A 15,533-nucleotide genomic window follows, 5' to 3' on the forward strand; every position below is an offset into this window, starting at 1 on the left:
TGATTGCAACGACATTAGAACAGACATGTAGTGAATACAGCTCTACTGCACTTATTATAACACATTAGCTATCAAACCACAATCCTGCTTTACACCTTATTGCTTATTGTTATTGGTATTGTCTATTGTTTATTGTGTTACAGCTAACAGAAAATATCTGTACTTAACACACTCATGGTACATCCTGGCCAGGCATCAGGCAAGAGACTGAATGTTGTGACCCCATGCAGCTGTTAAAAGGGCAGCACAGCATTATGCATACCAGTTTTGCACAAATTCAGTTTGTATTTTAGTAAAGTAGTAAGAAACATACTTAAATATCTGTGGGGCATGCACAGCCCTAGCCTCTTGGACCCAGGTGTCCAAGGTTCCTTTCTTCCTTCACTTAAGGTCATCATAGTGGTGACTACATTGCTCACCAGTGTGGGTGATACCAGTAGCACCGATAAGATTCCTGGCCAACCAATCCCAAGCTTCAGCTTTGCATTTTAAGCCCTGGTAATCGCACTGCAATAGCTGGAATTCGTAGTTGCAGACCAGGAGTCCAACAAACAATCTGGACTCCTGTACACTCCACCTCTGTGCCCAAAAGCATGCTCCCTCACCAACACCACCAGGCATATCAACAGGTTAATAAGACCCCAATGAATGCTGCAGAATTCCCACCTAGTGGCCTTAATATAGGCTGTTTTCCTGCCCTTACACATCATACTGTAACATTCAAAAAAGTGCTGTTTTGCTTCGCATCTCACAAACCCACTTAGTGGAGCTGAGCATCATGTAAGCAATGCGCAAACAGGAGTAGCCTTTAACCACGTTTAAGCAGTGCTTAGCACCACACAGCTTTTTCAAATGTAGCAATTTTGTTTTTAAATTAAACTGCCCTTTAGGTCACCTCACGCATTTCCACAGCAATAAATGTAAAAAGGCATGATTGCTGGGGACTCAAACTGGGGACCTAAAAAACTTTAGACCGTGACTCTACCTACTTAGCTTCTTGGATAGTAAGAAAAACAGTCTACTTTCACATATACTATTTGCCCATGCCCCACAAATGGCCATTCAAAAAATAAAATAAAAACTTGTAGACAAAAATACATAATTAATTACATCTGTTTTTTTATTTATAGATGCCTAGCAGATGTCACCTGTGCATGTGTAAGTGCGTCTCAGCATTGCTGCACTCCACACCGTGCTATGCAAACAAGCATTAAAAGAAAGCAAAATAAATAATTAATTACATCTGGTTTCTATTTTAGAAGTCTGGCAGATGTCAGCTGTCTATGTATAAATGCAGCTCGGTACTGCTGCACTCTGCACCACACTGTGCAAGCGGGCATCAAAAACAAATATTAACATTCACACATTTCTACACTAGCAGGGTACATTACAGAGATTCTTCATCTGTACATAACATCTGTCCAGGAATTCCCTGGACAATCCACAACCACAGGACACTATACTACTGCCTACATGGATTCAATTATCTGTGTTACTGTGATCTCCCTCAGCAGCACACCATGATTAATATCCATGGTGTGTTGCCAAGGGTGATCCGTGGCTGTGTACACCAGTACATTCCATGTAGGCTCTACAGAGAGACTACACAGATTTTATTGAATCCTGGGGTTTATGTATCATGTTTCTCCCCCCAAAAGTTGCAGTTCCTATCACAAGTTTCCTTAGAATAGATGCTTGTTTTGTTTCACTGAAGTAGTAATATTGAGTATAAAATTAAAAAGCATGTTTTAACTTATAAAATAATGTCTAAACTCAATGATTAATGTAAAGAAGTCTTCAAAACCTTCCAATAATATCCGTTTTAATGTTCTATTCAAAAGTTCCATTCATTTCCTAGTTTCTGGAAGGGTTAGAGGTCATGTAGAACTTTCTTTTTCATGAGCTGTTCAAAATGAAACCAAGCTACTGTGGAGACTCAAATAAGCTTGTGCCATAAAGAACAGCACTTCTGAAACTTTTTTAGATTTTCAGGTGGGAAAATGAGATAAAAGAAAGATGATAATTTTTAAAAGGGCTAACAATCATGGTGGGGTAGCCATGATCTACATAAAAAAGACACTTTAAGAGTTTAAGTGAAGTAATAAAGAAAATAGCTCAAATAACTCCCATTTAAAGTAAATTCAATGAGTACATGTTATTTAAGCATTTCCTCAATATTTAGTAAGAATTATGTGGATTATTTAAATATTTAAATTTATCAGATAAGCATTGACAAAAAGGCAGGAGTCAGAGCTTGACGTGGCAGAGTTGAAGATGTTAAGGTTTGCACTGGGTGTGACGAGGATGGACAGGATTAGGAATAAGTATATTAGAGGGTCAGCCCAAGTTGGAAGGTTTGGAGACAAAGCCAGAGAGGCAAGATTACGTTGGTTTGGACATGTGCTGAGGAGGGATGTAGAGTATATTGGGAAAAAGATGCTAAGGATGAAGTTGCCAGGTAACAGGAAAAGAGGAAGGCCTAAGATAAGGTTTATGGATGTGGTGAGAGAGGACATCCAGGTGGTTGGTTTGACAGAGCAAGATGCAGAGGACAGGAGGAAATGGAAACAGTTGATCTGCTGTGGCGACCCGTAACGGGAACAGTCAAAAGAAGAAGAAGAAGATCAGATAAGCATGACAGAACATATCTGCACATTTTCTTTTAGTACATTGTTTTAAATAAAACTTTCAATCTATATTAAACTCAGACTAATCATTACTTATGTATCTTCTTATTGATATTTAAATAAAGTGAACTATAAAATGTTAATCAGTTGTTTAAACTCAGATTATATATTGCAGATTACTAACTATTAAGATAACTATTACTTATACTTTTCCCCATCTAGTGGAGAATCAGATGCATTTCAATAAGCAGGAAATTATTGCTCACTGAAACTATATTTTAAAATAAAAAATAAAAAGATGTTAAGTTTTACTTTTTTTGATGAAATCCATTCAGAAATGCTTCAAAAACAAGTTATTATAAAGCAATGTACTGTACAATGATATGTAATATTTTCATTTGTCCCCAAGTTTTTTTTTTTTTAATTTTTGTCTTTTACATTCCATTCACTTCCTGTAGCATGCCTTTTCAGTCCATTCACTTCCTGTAGCATGCCTTTTCAGTCCATTCACTTCCTGTAGCATGCCTTTTCAGTCCATTCACTTCCTGTAGCATGCCTTTTCAGAGATGAGGTCCACTCCTTTTCTTCAGTGGGATTAAATAAGTTGTTTTTATGTACAAAAGAAACAGCATCTTCCAGGGTTGAAAATGTTTTTCTTCTTTCTGGCAAAAAGGTCTTAATTTTGCTGGGTAAACTATAAGTGTTTTTATTCCAGATTTCTTTAGACTTTTCAGCAAGGGAATATATGCTTTCCTTTTTGGACAAGTAAAGAAGAAACATCATTTTCAAATCTGATAAGGTTATTACCTATTTCGATGGATGATGCAGACCAGGCACTTCTTAGAATTAAGTCTTCGTCCTGACTCGAAATTAATTTTACTATTATGGACCTTGGATCTGATGTTTTCTTGTTTGAATTTTTTGTTGATAGGGATCTGTGTGTCCTCTCTATATCATATTGTAGGGTTTCAGGGAGGTTTAAAGTTTTTGAATTCAAGTAGTTAAAAAGTTTACCATACTTTCTCCTTTTTGCTTCTCAGGCACTCCATATATTCTGATATTGTTCCTTTTTGCCTTGTTTTCAAGATCATATATATATTGTTCAGGAGCTTGTTGTTTTGTTTTAAAATGAATTCAATGTTCCTTTCTCCTTCAGCCAATCTACCATCTAAATAAGTGAGTGAATCTTCCATGGCAGATATCAAGTTTTTGCAGTTTAACTACTTCATTTATTAATTCTATCCGCGTTTTACAATCTTCTTTGATTGTATCCAACTTAGAGTCTAGTTTATCCAATTGTAACGATATGTCCTGAATATTGTTGATGATAGATTGTACCTCCTTCTTCACAGTGACTTCTTGAAGTGTTGCCTTAGAGTCACTCATTCCATTTGATATTTTCAAGCTGAAATTTTGAGTGGAAATTTTTAAAAAAGAGCATTTTTTTCACCAAACAATCCCAAAGAGTTTCCAGTTCTTTACTTCACCTTTTTAGAAGGCTGTTTAGTAAAATTAAAAAATAAATCCTGTCAAAAATGTATAGAAGAAGTAGAGCAAAACTGTTGTGCTGTAAACTACGCACCATCTTAGCCATTTCCCCTTTTACTCACCTTTTTAACATTAAGAGCAAAGGATTCATACACCATGACCTGTGCTTTCTAAGAAGTCCCAAGCCCCCAAGTGACATAGTTATTAAACAATTGTCTGAATAAATTGTTGATTGATTCTATACATCCTGAAGCTGTGAAAGGAAACTGCCAATAATCAGAAAGAAATCAGTCCCTGCAGCTAGGAATATGCATGTGAAGTCTCTATCACTAGGATTCTACAGATGCTAGGATCTAATAAACAAACAGGTATCACATGCGCTATAGTTGCAGTCTAAGATTATGTAGCCTTAGTCTCCCAGCTGGCATCTTATTGGTGCCAAGGTCTTGGTCAGCATTAAAGTCATCAACAAAAATAGTTTGTTTATTGTAATTCAAATGACCTAAACACCTACAGTAAATGTATTTATTTTTGTGTTGATTACAACATGGTCTAACTGGACCATGTCCCATGTACTGGGGATGACTAGGCAGAAAAGTTTTAACAACTGTTGCAAAGTCCTAACAAGTTATTTCAGAGTTAGCTTGGTATAGTACACTTTGCAGATAACATAAGATATTTTCATTCTTAGAGTTATCACAAGTCACAGATGTACATCATAGATTGACAATCCCCAGGATTCAGCAAGCCCTGCATGGCGTGCATGATAAGTGTAAGAGGTAATGTTGGCAATATGGTGGCCGAGCGATCCACGTACGTGCTCGTTTGACGTGCATGAGCGGTCTTGCACTAGTCCTGCACGTTCCCAGCGCCTGTATGCAAACTACCCCATTTGCAGGTGAAAACCATGCAAATGACATAAATCTGCTGTCCAGGAAGCTGGAATCAGGCCGTGCAGGACTAGCATATTCTTCAGAAATGTACTCGGTTAGTACCAAGTACATTTCTGCAAAATCCAAAATGGAGACATGACAGCACCAAATAAAGGCTGCATATCATTGAGGAAGCATGCCAATGGCCAAGTATAAGGCCTTTGGCATTGCAAACAACACAAAAAGTAAATAATTCAACCTGTATGATATTTCTGCTGATCTCGGCTGTTTAAGCATAGGGCAGCGGCACGCAAATGGGATCAGTGGGAAAATAAGAAAATAAACCTAAAAATAAGCATTCTAACTAAAATCAGTATTCTGCCATGCAAGTCAATGGCAGGCAAAAGATAACCTGGCCAGTAAATAGTGGTTGCTAAGGGGGAAGACTCAGTGTGACACATGTAGCTATGCATTAGAAGGCAATCCTATGCAAATAACACTACTAATAAAACAGAAGGAAGAAATTGTTGCAAAAGAGAGTAAAATCCCATGAGTGGAGGAGCTCCCTGGTCAGCCTCAGTAAGAAGATGAGATCCCTTATAAGATCCTCCAAAGCTAACTACGAAAACAAAATTACCACTAATTCTAAGGACAACCACAAAGCATTCTATAGCTATGTCAAGAATCTCGATGACAACACCCAGATCTGCTCTGAGTTACAGCACAACGGCACGAAAATTACAGAACCAACTGATATTGCCAACATCCTGGCAGATAGGTTCAGTGTTGACTTTACCCCCCCCCCCTCACCCCCTAAAGGGTCCATATCTATACAGGAAGAATGCAGAGTCCCTGTAATCATGACTATGCAGGTAAAAGCTGCACTCTCTAAAGCCAAAAACACAGCATCCATGGGACCGGACAACATCCCAGGCTGCATTTTACATGAACTTCAGAATGAACTGGCTCCCCACCTAAGTACCATGTTCAATAATAGCCTTACATCAGGCTTTGTGCCCACTGAATGGCACACAGAAACAGTTATCCCACTCCACAAAGGGGGAGCCACCACTGATCCCAGGAACTATCACCCTATTAGCCTGACGAGCCTGGTCTGCAAGGCCATGGAATTTATCATCATGGAATTCATAAACAAAGACATTGGTAACCTCCAAACTCTGGATCCCACCCAGTTTGAAAGGCAGATCATCCCTCCTGAACCTGATTGACTTCTTTGAGGCAGTCACCAAAGCCGTAGATGCTATCTTGACCTCGCCAAGGCTTTTGACACCATCCCCCATTCTGGAATTATAGCTAAACTCACTAAACTAGGTATAAATACCTACATCATAAGATGGGTTGCCAACTGCCTCATTGACAGAACCCACACTGTAAAAGTTGCAGACTCCAAATCTGACCTCAAACCAGTGACAAGTGGGGTTCAGTCCTGGGACCTCTCCTGTTTGGTATCTACTTCTCTGAAGTACAGGCTAACACAGAAGGCCTCTGGCTAACGAAGTTTGCAGATGACTGCAAACTAGGAGCCATAGTCAAGTCCCCAAATGATGTGGACATCCTACAGAAGGGCCTCACTGAGACAGATGCCTGGTGTCAGAGCCATGGCCTGAAGCTCAATGCCAAAAAGTGCAATGTCATCCCCTTTAGTAAAAACTCTGTACTCATGAACTACCACACAGGCAGCAATCTACTTAACACCAAAAGTGTGATGAGACCTTGGGACCCAGGTGGACAGTAGTCTCTCCTTTGATAGTCACATCGCCACAGTAGTCAGGAAGTCATTCTACATGGCACACCTCATCATAAAAGGGTTCTCATCCAGGAAAAAAGAGGTCATTGTTCCCCTCTACTCGACACTCATTAGACCCATTATAGAGTACAACACCCCTTTTGGAATGTACCTCACAAGACATCTGCAGCAGCTGGAAAGGCCACAGAAGTACCTCACAAAGATGATTACTGGACTCAAACAAATGCCCTACACTGACCGTCTAAAAAAACTCTAGTTTTACTCCATAGCATATCACCTACTCTGAGGTGATCTCTGCCTAACATATAAAGCTATGTCAAACCCAGAGCTACTGGACATGCTACACCTAAAGAAATCCCAATCCCTCCGAGTTACACACTCTAGGGATCTAAACCTTGTCACTACAATAAGCAGGACATGCTGGAGGGATTCCTGTCCCAGAGACTTCCCAAACTCTGGAACAGGCTACCCATCTATGTCAAGCAAAGTTCTTCATTAGCACTCTTCAAGAAAAAATCTTGATGAGTGGATGGGAAATAGGAAATATACCCCGGGGATCACTTCTGTATCTCTGCTCGACTGTGGCACAGGAAAATAATTTTCTTGGGTGGAGTAAGCCAGGGAACCTTGTTGGCTAGGCTTACGTAGGCCCTTGGGCCAATAACCTAGTACCTACCTATGAACCTAGGAACCTATGAAATGAGGGGAAGGATAGTGAATCCCAGTTTTCTCCAGCATGTGAGGCAGGTCCCAACAGTGTAAGAGTATGAATAGCTGAGTGCAAGACTAGGAGGTAGATGGGTGTGTCAGGCATACTGTAAGCAGAATGGAGCCCTGTGGCTTGGGTGTGTTCCTACCTTAGCACAGCTAAGCTAGGGGTTGTGTCAAAACCTGCCTAGCACTCTCTACAAAGTGTAAGCGGGTGTGCACGCGCCAAACACTGAGCTTTACAGGAAGAAAAATGAAGTTAAACCAAGAAAAGCAGCAATGTGCACATTTCAGCACTCCGTTTGTGTGACGAGCACACAGGCTCAAACAAGGAGGCAATGAGAAGGGAAAACAGCAGTAGGAAGGTAATCAAGGAGAACTAGCCTAGCTGGCAGGTGAAATGTATCAGAATCAGCCAATTACACAGGCAGCAGCCCAGCCCAGCCCAGAACACTACTATAAACTAAGCAAACACCTTCCCCACTGGTGTTTCCCACACTCTACCCCACCGGTGTATACAAGCGTGGAGATTTTAACAAACAAACCCACAAAATGAGAAGGGCTGCAGCAGGCAACATAGAACAACATGTGCAAGAGGCTGAGGGTGGTGAGGATGTGAATGCTGCTAAACAATCCACAGTGAGGAGACAGAGAAGAGTATACAGACCCAGGGTAACCTGCCAGGGGCTACATGAGCTGGAGATAGTGGAGCACTATAAGATGTACAGAGACCTCCTATGGCAAATAGTTGAGCTGTGCCAGCCACACCTGACACCAAACTGACCAAGGGGAACACATCCCAGTGGATACCAAGGTATGTGTAGGCCTAGGTATACTAGGCACAGTTACCTCCCAAATCACAACTGGGGATATCACGGGGATCTCACAGGCATAAGCATCCAGAGTATTCCACCAGTTCCTGGATGCCATGTCAACACATGCCAGTGAGCATGTATATTTCCTCAACACCGATGAGGTGTTTACCAGCAATATGCATCTCTTCCACCAAATAGGAGAATACTCTGGGATAGTGGGTGCTATAGACTGCACGTACATATGCATCAAATCACTGCCTGGTGAGCAGGGTAGGCCTACATCAACCACAGGGGCATCCCCTCCATCAACTGCCAGGTCATATGTGATGCCCAGAGCATTATAATGAATGTGTGTGCTGGCTGCCCTGGAAGCTATGATGATTCCCACATATGGCATCTGCTGCAGCTGTACTAGAGATTTGCCAATGGGGACATCCCCTACGGTCACCTAATGGGGGATGCTGGGTACACACTGGAGCCGTGGCTAATGACACCCATCAGAAATGCACACACACCTGAACAAGAACACCATAATGAGGCATACGCACAGGCCAAACATATAATAGAGCATGTGTTTGGGATGCTCAGATCACAATTTCAGTGTCTTGACACATCCGGTGGAGCCTTGCAGTATTCACCAGCTACATGTACCCAAATTGTTATAGTATGTGCTATGCTATGCAATATGATCCTGCGGAAACAGCGCTGCAGCAGGAACAGCATGAGGCAGGGACACACAGCCCCCCCCATACCAAGGCCTGCACAGGCACAGAATGACCTGGAGGAGGAACAACCTGAGCCTGCCCCAGTAGGCAGAAGGAGGTGTGCCCAGTATGCCCTGGCCTTGGCAAAGAGGCAACGCATAGCACATGCAATGACAAATTAGGGTCCCAGGGAATGACACCTCTCTCTGACTCACACATACAGTAAAAGGAATGCCAAACATGACACCACCCATGCTCAACCATGTATAGGGAGTATACTATGTGCATCTGACATAGGCAGCCCTCCTGCACCATCCACAAGTCTGGCACATCCACAGGGTAAGTCAATCAACCTACCAATTGCCAAATGGAGTAGAATGTGTTGTTACTTGTAGCTATGGTATGGATGTGAGCATGCAAGGAAATTGGGTGGCTGACTGTTAGGGCAGCAGACAGTAGACACTTATAGTGGCACCCTGACATGTGTAACACATACTGGAGTCACCATAATAGCCAGTACAACACAGGGTGACAAAACCCACTGTAGGTATTGTGCTGAGCGACATGAGTGTCCATATGACCACACATGCCAGTTAGGATGGTGCACATACCCAACAACTGTCCTAGCCAGCAGGACAGGTGTAGACAAACCCAAACAGAGCCTATGCCATAGCCAAAGAATGATGGCTATGGTTAACCCCACCCCCAGGCCTACACAGACAGACCACAGCAAGGCAGGCAGTGGGATGTTAGTTCTGAAGGGTAGGAAGTCAGACAATAATATGTAGGGCAACCAAAGCCACGATCTGTAGTATACTGGTGTTCCTCTAGCCAGCATGACAGTTAGCAATACAGAATGAAATGGAGTATATGACATACCAGTACAGTCATAGCAAATTTGTACAAGTGTCACTTGTGCCCCCCCATCCTACATAGCAATGTAATAACAGTCAGGTGTGCCCCCAACCCTATGTAGAAATAGACAGGTGTGCCCCCCATCCTAAATAGTAATGTAATAACAGTCAGGTGTGCCCCCCCCCACTCCTGTGTATAAATGTAGAAACAGTCAGGTGTGTCCCCCCTGCTATGCAGAAATGTAGTAACAGTCAAAGCCAACTGATCGATGGATACCCTGCAGAACACAGCATGCTACCTGTCGGTGTACAAAACAAAGGTCAGCACTGCAACACAAACTACCTGGACACGATCCACACATCCACTACACATGGCCATACTGGGCATGCTCACACACTTAGAGAAATGAATGCAATGTCAGTGAACAACATACTGAAAGGTCATACTGGGCATGCTTACACAAATGAAGGCAATGTCAGTGAACAGCATACTGAAAGGTCATACTGGGCATGCTCACACAGGCCATGACTGCAAACACCAGTGGACCAGACATATTTGGCAGTTGCAGATGTTGGTGCAGACACTCAGTATGTACCACTCATGCCTTGCACACACAGTGGATAGGAATACAGACATATATGTGAGGGCGACACACTATAATAAGCCAAAGGTAGACGTACATAGATGTGTGGAAGAGGGTGACTGTGACAAGGAGCCATCCAGGCCTGTCCCACCCAGCACACAGCCAAAGGGCCCCAAACACATGATGTGCACATGTCACTCACTGCAGATACTAGCCACCAGTATCTGTCAGCATTACAGACTATGTGGTGCATGTGCCAGCTGTGCAACATGACTGTACAAGTAAGTAGTCATCTAGCAATGGTATACATGTATCCGTGACATATGACCCCGTGTGTGCCCGCATGTGGCGTGTCAACCCGTACATGAATGGGTTATGGCCCATGCACACACCACCCTCCCCATAGCCCTACTATGACAAGGCTGCTGAGGTAATCCAATGTGAAATACACCTTTGGGAGAATTGTAGCCCAGTGATCTCTGTAGTGCATCCTGTAATTGCATACTGCTGTAGTGTGATAAAGTAGCTAGGTAGGTGTTCTAACCCCAGACTTGGCAAATGTGTGTGGTTGTGTGCTTGTCTGTCTATCTCTGACTGTGTAAAGAGCAGTGTTTTTTAGGGTACTCACACTCCTTACAATTCATATACTCAACTTTGGCAAGGCTGCTGATGTCACCCACCTAGAAATACACGTCTGGGAAGGTTATAGCCCAGTAATCTCTGTAGAGCATCCTATAACTGGGTACTGCTATAGTGTGATCAAGTAACTAGGTAGGTGTTTTAACCCCAGACTTGGCAACTGTGTGTTTGTGTGCATGTCTTTCTGTCTCTGACTGTGTAGACAGCAATGGTTTTTAGGGTACTCACACTCCTTACAATTCATATACTCAGCTTTGGAAAGACTGCTGATGTCACCTACCTAGAAATACACCTCTGGGAAGGTCATAGCACAGTAATTTCTGTAGCATTTTCTGTAACTGTGCACTGCTGCAGTGTGATCAAGTAGCTCAGTAGGTGTTCTAACCCCAGACTTGGCAACTGTGTGTTTGTGTGCATGTCTTTCTGACTGTGTAGAGAGCAATGTTTTTTAGGGTACTCACACTCCTTACAATTCATATACTCAACTTTGGCAAGGCTGCTGATGTCACCCACCTAGAAATACACCTCTGGAAAAGTTGTAGACCAGTAATCTCCATAGTGCGTCCTGTAACTGTGCACTGCTGTAGTGTGATTAGGTAGATGTTCTAACCCCAGACTTGGCAACTGTGTGTGTTTGTGTGCATGTTTGTCTGTCTCTCCCTGTGTAGAGACCAATGTTTTTAGGGTACTCACACTCCTTACGATTCATATACTCAACTTTGGCAAGGCTGCTGATGTCACCCACCTAAAAATACACCTCTGGGAAGGTTGTAGCCCAGTAATCTCCGTAGCATGTCCTGTACCTGCATACTGCTGTAGTGTGATCAAGTGGTTAGGTATGTGTTCAAACACCAGACTTGGCAACTGTGTGAGTGTGTTTGTGTGCGTGTCTGTCTGTCCCCAACTGTGTTGAGAGCAATGTTTTTTAGGGTACTCACACTCCTTACATTTCATATACTCAACTTTGGTAAGGCTGCTGATGTCACCAACCTAGACATACACCTCTGGGAAGGTTGTAGCCCAGTACTCTCTGTAGTATGTCCTGTAACTGCGTACTGCTGGATTGTGATTTAAAACCGTGGTAGGGTTTCATCCCCAACCATGGCAGTTCTGGATGTTTAGTGTGTGTTTCAATGTCTGTATACAGAGCAATGCATTATAGGCTAGTCACTCTCAGTACATTTCACAAGGTCTACTTTGACAATCCTGCTGATGTCATTCATCAAGAAATACAGCTTTGGGGAAAGGGTTCTGTAATAATCCCCATGGTGCATCCTGTAACATCTCTATGCTGTAGTGTGATATAGATCGCTGTCAGGGGTTCTATACCCACACATGTCAGTCAGGAATGTTTTGTGTGTGTCTCACTGTCTGTGTAGGGAGCAATGCATTTTAGGCTAGCCACCTGTAGTACACTTCAAATGGCCTACTTTGGCAATCCTGCTGATGTCATTCATTGTGAAATACACCTTTGGGAAAAGAGCACTTCAGTAATGTGTGTGGTGCATACTATAACTGTATAGTGCTGTGGTGTAATAAACTATTTAGGTAGGGGGTCTACTCCCAAGCATGACAGGGGTATGTATGTGTGTGTAACTCATATCCTGTATAGAGGTGGTTGTGAGGATCTGACATCTGTGACCAATGTGGAGTGGGTTTTGCATATTTATTATATGGTGGCCCTACTATGTATCAATGTCCACCATACAGGGATAACAGATGTGAAATAGCTGAGAGGCTGGGGTGCAAAGCCATACCCATACATGTAACATCAAAGCCAAGCAATCACAGTTAACAACCCCAGTATTACCCAGAGCACACTCTCAACCTATGTCTCATACAGGCACATGCCTAGGCAACAGCCGATATGTGGGTAGTACACTGCATATTGGCCACTGATAGTAACTATGGAGTGATAGCAGTGGGCAGCAAAGGGCATGTCACCCTGTCCATCTGTCCAATATGCACGTACATGCTGACAGTGCACCACCCCCATGTTCCCCAATGGACACCTGCACCAGCTGTGGTGCCATCACATGTGACCCACAATAGACATACCATGCCTGACAACATGCCCTGTATGGACAGATGCCACTGACACCAGGGAATGATGTTAGCATGCTATCAATGTAGGTGCAGAGTAAACCTGCTGCCCATTACCGGTCCCTGCCACAGGTAAGCAAGACTGGCACATATGATGATAATCTGTGTTCATGACATTGGCCATACACCCAGGAACAGTTCCACATGTCACTGTACATGCATGAGGGAGGTGTGCACATCCCAGACACTGTCCATGTCATGGACTAATGAACACATACATGGCAATCAATGCAGAGCATTGGCCACACACAACAGTCACCCAGGTGACTGGATGGGGGATGCAATACCCACCTGTGTGGGCAGATGCAGACACTACAGCTCTGAGACACATTGCAGACCATTGTCATGTGGCCTGATGCCAAAGTATACCCATTGTCTACCCTTGTACAGCCTGCTGCCACAGTCGGCCACCACACACCTGTGCAGATATGCACCCATGCATGTCAGCACTGGCACCCTGTGTGTTTGTCTTTGTGTTGTATGGTGCGTATTTTCACATCCATACTCACTTCAACCCCCATGGGCATACTGAAACATGCTGTCTGATGTTAGATACCTCCTCATACCCTTTGCTCATACAACCTCCATATGACCCGTGTGGTGCATGTGATACCTGCACAGTGATGTGTTGCGGCAGTCCCTCTACAGATGAGTTGTACACCTGGCCCTGCCAAGTGTGTGAATGTGTGTGTGTCCCTGTGAGAGTGTGGCTGAATTGATGCTGGCACCTGTTCATGTGGACAAGCATGTGTACGTCATCTACCATATAGCTGCTGTATCCCTGTTGCAGATGTCACTCTCCATCACATATATGTTCTGAGTGCTCCACAACAGGTAACCCATGTGGCACATCCAATAACGGCATCGAACTGTGATAGCACTACATAGTTGTCAGGGGTTTGATACCCTGTGCTGGTAGGTGTGTGACACACACACAAGCTGCAGTTTTACTCTCCCACACCTCCCTGACATGTCTTTGCCTCTGTCTGCTTCTCCCACTTCCTCTCTGGTAGATATTGGGACCTACACCTGCTTTGTTTGGCAGCAGCATGGGTATTTTAAGTGATGCTCATGATCAGGTGATGGCCTCTGCATGAATTGCACCCTCCCCTAGCTGATTGCATGTGGAACAGCTGTGGTAACATTCCCTTAGCCAATTGCATGGAAACACACTCTAATATCTAGGAACAGCATGTTGGTGTTGGCCCTTTTCATTCACTGTGAGCAGGAACTAGATCTGGTGGTTAGCAAACAGCATCTGAGATGGATTGGTAATTTACCTCTAACAACATACACTGTGGAAACAGGGCAACACAAAGGAGGGGGATGTGCCTGACCTGACTACAGACTGTAAGTGTTGCTATACTGCATGTGGCGTACTGTTGGTTTAACAGTGTGTGTGTGTGTGTGTGTGTGTGTGTGTGTGTGTGTGTGTGTGGATGTGAATAGGTCTTTCCTACATGTGTCCATACCTTCCATGTCAGTTCCATGTTTATGTGGAATCCCCATCTGCAGGGTCATCTGCAGACTGGGCAGTGTTGTGACATTGGTTTCATGTGTTACCCACGGAGCATCTATTGTGTGTGTGAGGATTGCAGTTTGTAGATGGTGAAAGCCGTGACAGTTACCGGCTTCTTATCCCTTATAGGACATATGTTGCCACAAACCCTGTTACAACAGTAAATGTATCAGGTTATCACAGCAACATGCCATTACTGGCCGTGTGTATGTGCTGCCAGCTACAACTCTGTCAACCTGTGTACATATGCTGTGTATAACATGGTGCATATGTACTGTACACCATAATTAGTGTCATCATCTGCTAACAAGCCAGTGAGATATCAGACTGCTTCACATGTTATGTACAGTAGGGGTTATATTTGATGACATAACCTGGACATTCTGTGGATGTTTGTACAGTACTTCCTGTGTGTGGGCATCAGTGTTATAGAAAGCAGGTAGCAATACCCCTTACAGGAGAACCGGCACACTCAGGGCAGCTACATATTGGTAGGTTAGCCTCGAGATTGCTTACTTTGTGTACGCAGTGCTTACCGTCACACAAACACAAACCTCCGGTTACATATGCCTACAGATAGTTTGCATCAGATTTGCTGAGCCTGTAAACTTAAACTCACACAAACCACTGGTTACATATGCCTACAGATAGTTTGCATCAGATGTGCTGAGCCTGTACACTTAAACTCGCTTACCATTGCTGACATATGCTTACTACAGCTTATTGCTGCTTAACCTAACTAATGCTTTATGCATCATGATACAGACACCTCACATGTGCATTTCCTGCAGTACTCCAGGTTTTATATATATATATATATATATATATATATATATATATATATATATATAT

The sequence above is a fragment of the Protopterus annectens genome, chromosome 17.part0 (genome assembly GCF_019279795.1).
Source record: "Protopterus annectens isolate FY-2018-M chromosome 17.part0, PAN1.0, whole genome shotgun sequence".
Taxonomy (NCBI): domain Eukaryota; kingdom Metazoa; phylum Chordata; order Ceratodontiformes; family Protopteridae; genus Protopterus; species Protopterus annectens.